The sequence below is a fragment of the Lactuca virosa genome, chromosome 5 (assembly GCF_052849685.1).
Source record: "Lactuca virosa cultivar CGN04683 chromosome 5, Lactuca_virosa_CGN04683_v6, whole genome shotgun sequence".
Classification (NCBI taxonomy): domain Eukaryota; kingdom Viridiplantae; phylum Streptophyta; class Magnoliopsida; order Asterales; family Asteraceae; genus Lactuca; species Lactuca virosa.
Window position 1 is genome coordinate 122355049 of NC_136430.1, and position 14227 is coordinate 122369275.

Here is a 14227-nt window from a genome sequence, read left to right on the forward strand (position 1 = left end):
GCCGAGTCGGGTCAAGTACATACCAATTATAGTTATGGACTTAGACACTAATCCAACACTAACACCTCCCGCAAGTGCTACTCATGTTGCTCCTGCATCTTGGAGTAAACCACGATGTCATCAATAAAAACTATCACAGACTGATCTAGCATCGGTCTGCATACACGGTTCATGAGGTCCATGAATGCGACAGGGTCATTGGTGAGCCCAAAGGGCATCACCACGAACTCGTAGTGGCCATAGCGAGTCCGAAAAGCAGTCTTCTGTACATCCTCATCTTTGACCCTCATTTGATGGTAGACTGAACGCAAATCTATCTTGGAAAACCAAGATGCTCCATGCAGTTGGTCAAATAAATCATCAATCCTTAGGAGTGGGTAACGGTTCTTCATCGTTACCTTATTCAGTTCCCGGTAATCTATACACATCCGATGCAACATGTCCTTCTTCATCACGAAAAGAATTGGGGCTCCCTAGGGTGAACTGCTCGGTCTGTTGAACCCCTTGTCTAACAGCTCCTGCAACTGTGTAGACAAATCTTGCATCTCGGGAGGAGCCAACCAATACGGTGTCTTGGCTATAGGAGCCGCACCACGGACCAGGTCGATCCTAAACTCCACCTGCCTCTCCAAAGGTATCCCAAGAAAATCCTCTGGAAACACATTTGGGTACTCTCACACCACTGGCACATTGCTCACAGTCGCCCTGCTCGCATCCCGGGTATCCATGACGTAGGCGACGTATCTGGCACAACTCTGCTGAAGGTAGCACCTAGCCCTCGTTGTTGAGCATAAAGTTGGTCCATGTTGTGGCCTCTCGCCCTGAATCACCAGTTTTCCCCCACTTGGGGTCATGCTACGTACCAACTGCTGCGCGCAGTCGATCACAGCGCCATTAGGGCTCAACCAGTCCATACCGATGATAATCTTGTTCCCACGTAATGGTATGGGAACCAAATCTCCCAGATAACGCTCCTCGAACAGCCTCAAAACACAATCTCTGAAAACCTCTGATGCTCGTACTGATCTGTCATCGGCAATCTCAACCTCTAGAGGGCAATCCAACATGCCCGAAGACTCAGGGAACCTCTAGCTAAGTGCAAGAGAGACAAATGATCGGGTAGCACCCGAATCGAACAACAGCTAAGCTGAAATACCGTTCACATGGAACGATCCTAAACAAAACACATAACATGGCACATAAATATCATAAGCAACATATAATAATAGCTAGGGAGAAGAAATCATAACCGTCACCACATTGGGTGTGGCGCTTGCCTCCTCGGTAGTCAACTGGAAGGCTCGGCTCCTCACCACTGGAGCCTCTGTCTTGCCCTGCCGGCCATCAGTGAACCACAGGGTCGCTGGAGCTGGCGCCACCACTGGCGTTAGTGATGCTGTCATATCTCGGGCAATCGGCCTTCCTGTGGCCCGCCTGATTGCAATGGAAGAAAATCAGATCTGATGTCTGGAATGTGGGAGTAGGGGCTGTACAATCCCTGCTGAAGTGTCCAGTCTTGCCACACTTGTAGCAGCCCGATACCCCAGCCCTGCATACTCCCTCATGTAGCTTGCCGCACTTTCCGCAGCGGCTCCGACCTTGATGGCCCTTCGACGTAGCGTCGGATCCCTTGGGTTTCTTCCTCAAAACCCCAGTAACCTGCTCCGTCTCTCCCTTCCTCTTCCTGAGGTGCTCTAAATCGATCTCCCTCTCCCTCGCCCTGACAATCATGGAATCCAGGGTCGGGCATGTTGAGTAGCTGACATGCTCCCGAATATCAGCTCTCAACATGTCATGATAGCGGGTCTTCCGCCTCTCATCATCTCCGGCATACTGAGGTACCAATAAGGCCCTCTCCCGAAACTTGTCGGTAATCTCCACCACCGTCTCAGTAGTCTGTCTCATGTCAAGAAACTACCTGGCCAGCTGCTGAAGCTTTATAGATGATGCAAACTCAGCCCTAAACATGGTCACAAAGTCATACCAGGTCATAGCCTCAATGGTTGAGGCTTCGAAAGAATCACCAACTTACTCCCACCAATCTCTAGCCCTGTCCCTCAAATAACTTGCAGCGTACCGGACCTTCGACCCCTTAGAGTAGAAGCTCGTCAACAGTGCAGACTCTATGTCTGCAATCCATCTCCTGGCAACAATGGGGTCCTTCATCCCGTGGAAGTCTGGCGCACCGTATCCCCTGAAGTCCTTAAAGGATAGTGTGTGCGCACCTGACTGGCTAGACGCCCAGTCACTCCTAAATGCCCTGAGTCGATCCTCCATCGGCTCGATAATCCTTTCCTTGATCGACCCGAAAATCACTGGGGTCGATTCAAGGATGCCTCTCGTGATCTCAGACGCGAACCTGACCCTGATCCTGATCCACTGGCTCGGATCCGGAACCCGAACCTGACCCTGATCCCGATCCTCCTACTCTGTGACGCGTAATCACCTCCATTCTGAAACAAAATACATAAATGTCAGGGTCATATATAATCTCGAGATATCTAACACACTCTACCAGTTCCCTGGTTCTATCTCGACCCTCCTTGATTCGAGTATGGATCCTCTGCTTCCAGTAGTACGGGCCCATACTACCTTCCACATCTATGCATACTTTCTTCGAGGATTGCTTCGACTTCACCAAGTCCCTTCTACTACTGCTGCACTCTGTACCAATATCATCCTAGGCTTACCCTAGGGTAACTCCTCCAACCCACTCCCCGCCATCATCTGCGTACGAAATCCCTGCTACCTTTACCTAATTGGCTTGCAAATACCATTACATATTAATCAGACTAGATAATTCTTCGAATGAGGGGCCCTATCCTACAACGGTTGGACTAAAAAAAGAGATGCAAAGTAGGGCTAGACCTAACCTTCTGAAATTATTTAGTCTTCCTAATATGTAACTTAACATATTCGTTTACTAGTTAACCAAAGATAACTCGGACTCCTAAAACCACGAAGCATGCAGCATTCGGGCATTAAGTAACTCAAATCAAGCATATCCTATCCACGCTATCATATGACTAACTAATCAGTTCTAGCATAAGCACATACAACAGGCACATAAGGAATCTTCCTAGATCCTTAGCTCTATTCTAGCATGTAGTTCTCATACACATACAACAGGCATATAATGCATCCTTCCTAGATCCTTAGCCCTAATCTAGCATGCAGTTCTCATATTCATAACATATCATAACATAAAATGTATGGGTATCTTGGGGAAAACTTACTTGAGCTCGGTCGGTCGCACGCATTGCACATCTTGTTCTTTCTCAAAACTTTTTACTTAAACTTTTAGAAAACTATTTTATTGTAAAATCTTTCAAACCCTCGATTTGAGTCCAGACACCCCCGGAGGTATGTTTGAATCCTTCAAACCAAGGCTCTGATAACAACTTGTAACATCCCAATTTTCAAGACGAAACATTTCATTTTTAACATAACAATTTATGAAAACAATTTATAAGAAAACATCATTGAGTTACTTGTATTCATAAAACCATAGTCACATGTATCAAACCATATCATCAAAATAGTAATAATGTCAGAGTACAATCCCATGGATCTCAAAATGCGGAAATCATATGTGTGCGATGCGCTGCAACCATGTCGAGTCCTGCCCCTTCGATGAAGAGTTACCTGAAACAAAACTGAAAACTATAAGCACAAAGCTTAGTGACCTCCCCCATCATACCACATACCATGCAACAAACATACTGCCAGGCACACTGGGGTGCCCGACCTACCCCTGCTGAGCATACTGCGGTGCTCTACCTACCCCTTATCAGACATATCGGGGAGTTTGACCTACCCCTTCCAGTTTATCTGAACCGGTTCCAGGTACTATTTCACCCCCTACTACTACACGATAACATAACATAGCATAACATAATCGTAATGTCAGGCATACCGGGGTGCCCAACCTACCCCTTTGGTCCTTTGACCGGATATGAGGACTATTCCCCATACTACCACTATCACATAATTTCATACCATACTAGCACAGAAAACATAACAGATAGTGGCAAACCTAGATAATTATCACAAAGACAATAATCTAACCACTCCTACTAGTGGGCCGGAATTGTTGTCGTAGACCCACCGCTACTAGAAGGTAACTCACCTGAATGCCATGAAGTGTCTGGACTATCCTCGATTTCGGGATCAACTCCTCAAACTCCTACACATAATAAGCTTCCTTAATTACCATTACATACTCCTAACACTAATCAAGGGTCAACTCAGGTCAATGGTCAAGGTCAACATCATAGTCAAAGTAAACTGCTGGTTAATTCAACTCGCCGAGTTGGTCCACCAACTCGTCGAGTTCCATAACTCAGAGATTCTCAACTTTGCGATCTGACTCGTCGAGTTTCTTCTTATGGCAGAATCGGGACATTCCATTTGAACTCGTCGAGTCCTTCCTTGACTCATCGAGTTCATCTTCATATTATTTGGGACATTTCCTTCAACTCGCCGAGTTCATCCTTGAACTCGTCGAGTCCTTTGATCTTCAAGTCCATAATCATGTTCATCTTGTTGAGTCCCCTTCTAGACTTAACTAGATTCCTCAGAAATAGAAAAGGTTACGGAACCAATACCCGACTCACCGAGTCCTATGAACAAATCGGCGAGTCCCCCAAAGTCCATATCCATACACTCGATTTCTGTTGAGATCATTGCATCCAAAGGGTAGATATGACCTCGTACGGTCGATATAACATGTAAAGTCATGAACTTTACATCCATGCATGGGTCTTCAATCTCAACATACCCAAAATGATGTCTACAAGGTGCATGGGGCTCCCATGGGCATAAAGTTGGCACCTTTATGCCATGAGAACCCTCCAAGGTTCAAGATCTGAAGTCATCATTCTACAATACACTCTAAACCTGAAGTGACTTAGAAATGCCCCAAAAATGACAAACTTCAAGCCCTAAAGAAGATCTAACAAATGGGAAGTCAGGGTTGAAGCTTTTTACCTCAAACAAGCTGGAAATGCAACCAAGACTTTGGATCTACTGCCTTCTTCTTGAACCTCCAAGCCTTTCCTTCTTCTCCCAGTTTTTAATCATAAAAATGGCACCAAAATTGCTCAAGAACACACCCAACTAATTAGGATTTCGAGAAGGGGGTCTGAGGGTGATGGAGGTTGGAGTGGAGGCCACTTAAGGTTTTTAAATAGGGTGCAAACCCTCAAATTTAGGGTTTTATCCAGACAGGTCTACTCGTTGAGTCGGGGCTTCCGACTCGGCGAGTAGACTCTTCCACCCGCGTCCCAAAACTCACATCTACTCGATGAGTTGGGCCTCCAACTCGTCGGGTCCCAGAGTAAAAATGCAAAACTTAATTTAAAAAAATACATACCGGGGACCGAGCATTACAGTTTTCCCCAAGATTTGGAGGCACTATTTGTATGGACTTTGCTGCAACATCTTCACTGATCACAAAAGTTTGAAGTATTTGATTGATAAGAAAAACTTGAACATGCGGCAGAGGAGGTGGTTGGATGTACTGAAGGATTATGATTGTGAGATCTTGTACCACCCAGGAAAGGCCAATGTGGTGGTTGATGCTTTGAGCCTCTAGGCGGAAAGTACTTCGATTAGGGATATCTATTTGAGGATGATAATGATCTCTTGGCTATTGGATATGATCAAGGAGGCTCAGGTGGAGGTTTTGATGAAGGAAAACTGGAAGTTAGAGTGGATTCGGGGTCAGATTCCCTTGTTTGTTTAGGATATTCGAGGTCTTCTGACTCAGTGTCGTCGGGTGTGGGTACTGGTGTCCGTTGGAGTAAGACAGAAGATCTTGTAGAAAGCACACAAATCCAAGTTCTCCATTCACCCGGAGGCCACAAAGATGTATAGGGATCTGAGGATGACTTACTGGTGGCCTTGCATGAAGCGGGAGATTGCATGGTTTGTGGAGCCGTGCTTAACCTGTAGGAAAGTCAAGGCCGAACATCAGAGACCTCACGACAAGGTTCAGCCGCTACCCATTCCCATGTGAAAGTGGGAAGAGATCACCATGGACTTCATCACGAAGTTACCAAAGACGGCAAGGGGTGTGGATATCATAAGGTTTATTGTGGATAGATTGAAGAAGAGCGCCCATTTTATTCCGATCTCTGAGAGTATCTCCGCTGAGAAATTAACAGATATTTACGTGCTAGAGGTGGTAGTTAGGCATGAGGTGCCTGTATCGGTGGTCTCTGACCGATATGTCCGATTAACATCCAGATTCTAGAGAAATTTCCACGAGGAACTGGGCACTCAGTTACACTTCAACACTGCTTACCACCCCTAGACAGATGGCCAGATTGAGAGGACGATCCAGACACTGGAAGATATGCTTGGGGCATGTGTGCTGGACTTCGGAGGGAGTTCGGATACATACCTCCCACTTGCAGAGTTTTCATATAACAATAGTTATGATGCTAGTGTTGACCGACCCTCGTTTGAGATGTTGTATGGTCGGAGGTGTAGGACCCCAATTTGTTGGGGTGAGGTTGGACACTGAGTTATGGGGAGCACTGAGGTGGTGCTCCAGACTGCCGAGTTGATTCAGCAGGTGCACGACCGGCTACGAGTCGCACAGAGCTGTCGGAAAAGCTATGCGGACCGACGCCGATCGAATCTCGAGTTTCAGGTGGGGGATTTGGTTTTGCTGAAAGTGTCACCATTGAAGGGTGTCATTAGGTTTTGAAAGAAGGGCATGCTAGGGCCTCAATATATAAGGCCATTTAGGATTTCGGCCCGGGTGGGCAGGGTGTGTAACACTAGTCAAAATAGGTCGATAGACAATCACATGTAATTATGCCAATCATGTAATGTGATTTTGTTAAACTAGTAATGTGATAAGAGTGTTATATAGTTCATGATAAATTCTAATACAAATATGAACCTTCTTTATGATACAACTCAAATTATACGTCCATACGATTCCAAAAATATAGAGAATGTCTGAATCTGAATTTGCATGAAGAATTTACAATAAACCGAATACTATAAATCTCTATAATAAGAGAAATTTAAAATAGACTTAGAATTAGCTATTGGAGTCTAAAAGAACATTGTAGTACTTGTAAATCCCTAGGCGTGTATATAAAGAACGTAAAAAACGGAGTTCGTATGTGAAAGTTACGACCTTCCGAAGATTCAGCAGTTAGAAACTGTAATCTGACTGAGCTCACGAAGTGAGCACAAAACTCACGACGTGAGAAGTCATTTATCCACATCTCGGAATTTAGAATGTGTTTGATGAGTCTGCGAGGGGAGAAGATCCAAGTTCAGGACGTGAGCAAGGATATCCTACGACGTGATGAGTCACATGACCACCTTCTAACGCAAATGGCAACTCTACGGGGATAAGATCCTAAGTCACGACGTGGGGGTCCAAAACCCATGACGTGGGGGTCCAAAATCCCGACAATTAATAGCAGGTCCGACTTCAGCCATTCTTACACCAAAACTTCTTTCTCCTCTCTCATTTGCTGAAGCCCTCTTGCATCCCGAGCCCCAACGACCTCGTACCGCTGACCGTTTCTGCTTAGATTACATAAAATCACGCTATTAAGGTGAGTTTCACGGCCCCACTTTCTAATATTTCAGAGGAAAACACATGCTAAATATTACATATACGTTATTATTATGTTTATATGATAGTATATAGTTTTAATAGCCGGGGTATAATTGTTCTAAATATAATATTTTGAATATAAACAACTATTATCAACTTGTCAGCATGTTAATTTACTAATATAGATCTTGAGTTATACTTAGGATTCTATATATATGTTGTGTGCGATATAGTTCCGAAGTTATATTCGGAAGTTCTATATGTTAACTTATAAAGTATGTTGTTATTATTGGTTTTATGTCAAGATAAAACTTGGTATGTTATCTGTTGTTATTGTTAGTTTTATGTCAAGATAAAACTTAGTATGTTATATATTGTTATTGATAGTTTTATGTCAAGATAAAACTAGGAACGTTATATGCTGCTATTATTGGTTTTATGTCAAGATAAAACCTGGTTTTAGTTCAAGCTATAGCTGTTATACTGCCTAAATGTTATGAAGTTAGGAGTAATGTTTAAAAGCATAGTCTAGTAACTTAGGGTTTTAGACATGAAAATGATTTTGTTGTTAGAGCTATAGGAACTGGTCGAAGTCTACATGAGTAATTGTATTCATCAACTAAGATTAGGGATCTAAGCGGAAATCCTCTGAACTGTAACCGTTAATCCCGTGTGAGCGAGGAAGTCGTGTATAATTAGTATACGGGTTGACCACCCCACTTGTGACTATTAGCTACAGTCAAACAAAAGCGAGTGATGAACTATCCTTTTATTTGTTATTGTTCCGGCGTCGATGAAGCGTACGGTGTTGTTTCTCATGGTAAATTATGAGTATGTTTGTTTCTCATGGTAAATCATGAGTGTGTTTTATCAGAGTTATTATGTCATAGCAGCGGTAATAGTCTCATGGTAGCAAATTGTTAGAAACATTATACTTTGTCGTATACAAGTATTAATCTTAAGTATAAGTTTCCTTCTACTTATACCTTAGGTTTAAGAAATGTTTAGGTATAACACTTAATTGATAAGTAAACTATTATACCTAACATACCTACTAAATGTTGGAGAGTCAAAATGATACTTTGAAAACTATACTTTTAAACGTGGAAAAATGTATTATTTTATGAAGTCAAAACCTGTGGACTCACCAACTTTATGTTGACGTATTTTAAAATGCATGTGTTTTCAGGAACTTGAAAAGCCGGTATGTATTCGAACAGAAGAAGTTTTACTATTACCTTTCTGTTCATGAAGAAGTATGCCATACTCGGATATTATGTAATAGGTTCTAGAAAAACAGTTATGTAACTTTCAATTATCAATAAAGGTATGTATTTTCTTAGTACTGTTCAATGTATGTTATATAACAGTGATACGAAGAATGACGTTACACTACCCAGTGTTTCCGCCGACGGCTGGGGGTGTGACAGAAATTGGTATCAGAGCTATTGACTATAGTGAACTAGTACTTTCTTAGGAAAACACGTCTATAGTTTAGGGCTTACTCTATTAGGTTAGGTATATCCCTTAGCCTACAATAAAATGTATTATTAATTATTCTACTGAAGGACTACTTACGGGAGTGGTGAGAAGGATAGACATGTCGATTTGGGTTGCTGGATTCCAGAACGGCTATATGCTAAAATGATCCTGCCCTTTCGACTGTCCTGACTGGTCGGAGCCTTATCAGATAGACCTGAAGTAACAAACAATAGTTAAAGCGTGAATACAATAAATAAGAATATAGAGTTATATATAAAGACTCAGACCCGCGATAAGAATACACCTTAATACCCGAAATGTTTTTGATCTCAAGGATTTAGATCAAATATTCCAACTAAAGTTTATATGTGCGTATATCCTATCACAATTCAGTGTAGGTGCGCAACTACATTTTATTATAATCAGATCATATGAACTATTTAATTTGGGAGTAATATTTGATAGACTAAAACTCTTGGTGATCCGAAACATATAGGAATTTGACATGGCACATTCACGAGAATGGATAATCATCGAGGATACGGATGAAGAAGAGGAAGTTTCATTCTCCATGATGGTAGGCGATCCTTATTACCCTATAAATCCAACCACCTTTCATCCAATACCTTATGACGATGGAGCACCTTTACCCTCCAACGAATGGGAAGAGAGTGAACCAATGGAAGAAAGCGAATCAATGGAGCAGACAGAATCGGTGGCATCATCTTTACCACCACTGAACACTCTTTATCGTAAAGTTCTAGGAGGAGTAAAAATGAATCGCACGACACGTAAATCCATGCCAATATGGAAAACGATTAAGAAGAATCAAAAGGTGACATCTTCTGGAAGTCATAGAGTTCAAGATGAACCTGGACGAATTGCACAACCCATTGATAGGTGGGTGGTGGAAGAAAGAGCTGCTAAGATGTATGAGACTGGTCAATCATCTCGACCACATCTCCCACATTCTTCTAAAGTTAACACTTTATCTCAATTGTTTGAGAAAAGTGTGAGAATTGAAGATAAGATAGAAATTATCGAAGGGAGGGCCACTCATCCCTCTGGAAGAGTACGAAGGCTAGAAGGACAAAGGACGCGAGATCAGGAATCGGTGATGGATGTCCATCATCGTATAAATTTCTCTTATAACGACATGATTACTCACGATGCAAGGATTGCAGAGTTAGAACTCTACAATCAAGCCTTAAGAAATGAAGAACACACGGGAAGTCTTGAGCAGAGAACTCAAGCACTTGAGGAGCAAGTGGTTAATGTCACTAACGTGCTAGGTCATCACTTACGTTACTGGTAGATAAGCTAAAACTAGTGGTTGTGTAAATAGAGAAATCATACTAGTTAAGGCGAAAAGAGGAAAGTTTATTGCAAGGATGTAGAAAACCTTGCAAATTTTGCAATGTTTATAGAAACTTTTCTCTTATAAGCCTAAATAAACTGATGTAACCGCTGGTAATAATATGAACCATATATTACAGTAATCATTGTGTAATCCATTATGTTTTAGACTTTGAAGAATAATTAAAGTATTTAGTACTCATGTAGTAAATGACTAATTCTTCATAAAATTCTTATTATTTATAATAGGAACTAAAACAAAATGACTAGCAGGAGTAATAGGCTAAACCCTAACCAACCATCAGCACCACAACAACCACCAGAACCAAACCCCCCAATAGGTACAACACATCTGGAAGAAATCATAGCTCAAAGAATTGATGCGGCTCTATCTAATGTCACAAGAGATGGAGTTAGAAATGAAGGCCATGTATGGACCACTAGAACGTGTACCTACAAAGATTTTATGAATTGCATGCCAAAAAGCTTTCATGGAAATGAAGGGGTAGTTAATTTGACTAGGTGGATAAAAAATACAGAGTCCGACTTTCAAATAAGATTTTGTCCAGATGATTGTAAAGTAAGATTTGCAGCATGTACTTTCGCTGATGCAGCACTCACATGGGGGAAAAACCATGTGAATACAATGGGAATTGATACTGCAAATTCCATGAAATGGGAGGAGCTAAAAATGATGCTAGTAGAAGAGTATTTTCCTAGGGAGGAGATACATAAACTGGAACAAGAATTGTGGATCCTAACCATGAAGGGTTAAAAAATAAAAGCTTATACCGCTAGATTTAATGATCTTGCAGTAATGTGTCCAACACTTGGCATAAACATTTTGCTTCAATCCGAAAAATCCAAAAAATCTTCAATTTTAGCTTCGTTCACGGACCGCCTTTGACAAATTTTTTCAAAATTGGGTAGAAATTGTCAATTTCAAAATTCAGCAGTGACCCTGTGCGGCCAAAACAGCCAAAAATGTGAAACTCTCCCTCATTTGCAAAACTGGGTAGAAAGCGTCAATTCGCATTAACTGCATGGACTAAAAGTGAAACTTCTTCATAATGCTTCAAAATGTCGAAATTTTACCCCAATGTTGAATATGGGTATAAACTGACACATGTCTGAAACTTCAGGGACTCATAGCGAAAATTATTCACAATGCTCCAAAATGTCGAAATTTTTTCCATTTATGCCATATCTTCGAAACTAAAGGGACAAATTTCGAAAGACGTTTGTTTTGTTCTCCAAATCATTACCCAGTTCGTGATCTGGTGACGAAGGCCTCCGTATCCTTCCCAACTCGTTATCCAACTTTCGAAAGCGAGCAATAAAATTTTTCGTTAATTGATACCCGTTCTCACAATCAAAGTTTCGAATCTTATTAACCCAATTCATCAAAACCTTCGAAATTCTTAGTTTCGAATCTTATTAACCCAATTCATCAAAACCTTCAAGTGCTCAATGTCAACAACATGTGCTCCATGTGTACTTCAAGTGCTCCAACATCTGATTCTTCAAACACTTGTCAATCTTCACGATCTTTTCAACTTGAAACATTCCGATAATGTTTATTAGAAAATGTAAATCAATACTCAACTCATTTCAAGTGACAGTCACATCAAAAAATTTCCACCAGTTTCCCCCTATGTGATGGTTACTGAAATAAGGAGTTGTAAAAAGTGTGTAAAATGAAAAATATTGATTTAACATTTTTCCCCCTCTGCTTCAATGGAATTTTCTGTTGAAGCAGATACACAAAAAAAACAATAAAAATTATTCGATTGAATGTTTTCCTCGAACTTGAAAATTTGGTTAAAGAAAATTGTAACTGTCAACATGACAATTGCATTTTTTTTAAATGAATTAAAAAAAAAGATGTTCGAATTTGTGCGATCTAGACAAAATTTTGTTTTGTCAAGATAGGAGAGTAAAGTGACAGATAGGATTAACTTGCAAATTCGTTTTGTGTTTTATTTAGGCCAGAAGCTTGAACAAAAAATCAAGTGTTGAATAAGAACGAAAGACTTGAGCTTTTTCAACAAACTGAAAATTAGATAAAAATTTTGATATTTTACTAAAATCATACCAAAAGTGTGATGATAAAGCAAAGTTGCTAAGTCTTGAACTTAAAAGATTGTAACATATCAAAAATAAATAAATAAAATAAAGAAAAAAAATTATTAAAAAAAATCCTTTTGTAGATAAACATTAAAAGTCCTAATAGCTTAAAACTTTTGAAATTTAAATAAAAATAAGGTTTCCCATTATGTATCCAAAATATATAAAAAAAGGTGCACGTGAGAAAAAAAATTCAAAGAAAAAACAATTACATCAACTTGTCGTGTATGCATATTCCTATTGTGTTTCTTTTGTGACACCAAAATTGTCACAAATAAAACATGCGTCGTCACCAAAATTTTGTTGTTTTAAAACACGATTGTAAGGGCCTGAGAAGAAAGGCCCACACTTGATTTAGGATTTTAGTGCTCTCGGTGTTAATCGTTCTCCAAATTAAGAATGAGGTAGGGCGAGTCGTAAGCATCGCACATTGAAGCAACACGAAGAAAAAGAACATTAATGTGCTTGGTTGTTCGACAACATGAATTTCAAGGTAGAAACATTGATGTGATTACAAGAGATATAGAGAGAGAAAGCTTAAAAAAAATTAAAGAATCGCTTTTTTTCTTATTGATCTGCATTGCAGTCTGAAGAACTCATACAGTTAAGAAATCGTTCCCATGTAGGCTCTCAACAAAAAGAATCTGTAATAATACCAGCTTGATAAAGAGGTGCTACATCTGATGGAAGAGTTCGATCCAGATGCCATCAAATAGGGAAATAGTTCAATCCAGTGTGGTAGCAGGTTGTGATGGGAACTCTAATTCTCTTTTGTTGTGAGGTCGGTGGAAAAACAAATGGGTTTGATAGGAAATGACTCTGAAGGCTTTGAATGGCTTTGTAGAAGGCCAAAAAATGGGAGGAGGGAGTGCATCCTAGATGCGCTGAAGGGTATGGGATGCGTTTTCCAAACTTATGGCTTATTGTGTATGGACAGAACCAGTAAGAAAGAGAAGGGATAAACTTGACGAACGTATGTGTGAAGCAACCAAAAGAAATAAAAGAAAAAAGATAAGGGGAGCACCGAGAGATATTGTTCATGGTGTTTCCTTGGCCTGAGCTTTAGTTTTTCTTTTGGTGCTCAAGAATTCATTGATGTTCACTTACAATCAGGATACTTATGACTTCGTTGTTGCTCACACAAAATGATGATGCTCATGAGATGTTCATGTGGCACACTTGATCTGATCATGTGAAGTATCTGATCTCACTTGAAGCGATAATGGTGCATCACACGTTAATGTGCCAAGTTGTGTGTCCAAAGGAGAGAGAGAGAGAGAGAGAAACCAGAGGCTTGAAGTTGCGCCAAGGACTTGATGTTGTGTGGCTAATGGCGCAAGATGAAGGCTGTCGCAAGTAGGGTTCATGCCTTTGAGTGTGGCCCAAGATGAGGTATCGCAAGAAAGGAATGTTTATTAGGATGGGTCCATAAATTTTGATGGCACAAGAAGGGGTGAAGGTGGGTCAAGAGGTGTTGCGAAATTTGGAATGGCTCAATAGTAGTTTCAAAATTAGTGATGCTGAAGAGGGATTTCGAAATTACTTGATGATCAAGAGAGGGTTGTTGAGGATCAAAAAGGATTTCGAAATAAGTGATGGCTCAATAGGGATTTCGAAAATACTTGATGATCAATAGAGGGTTGTTGAGGATCAAGAAGGATTTCGAAATAAGTA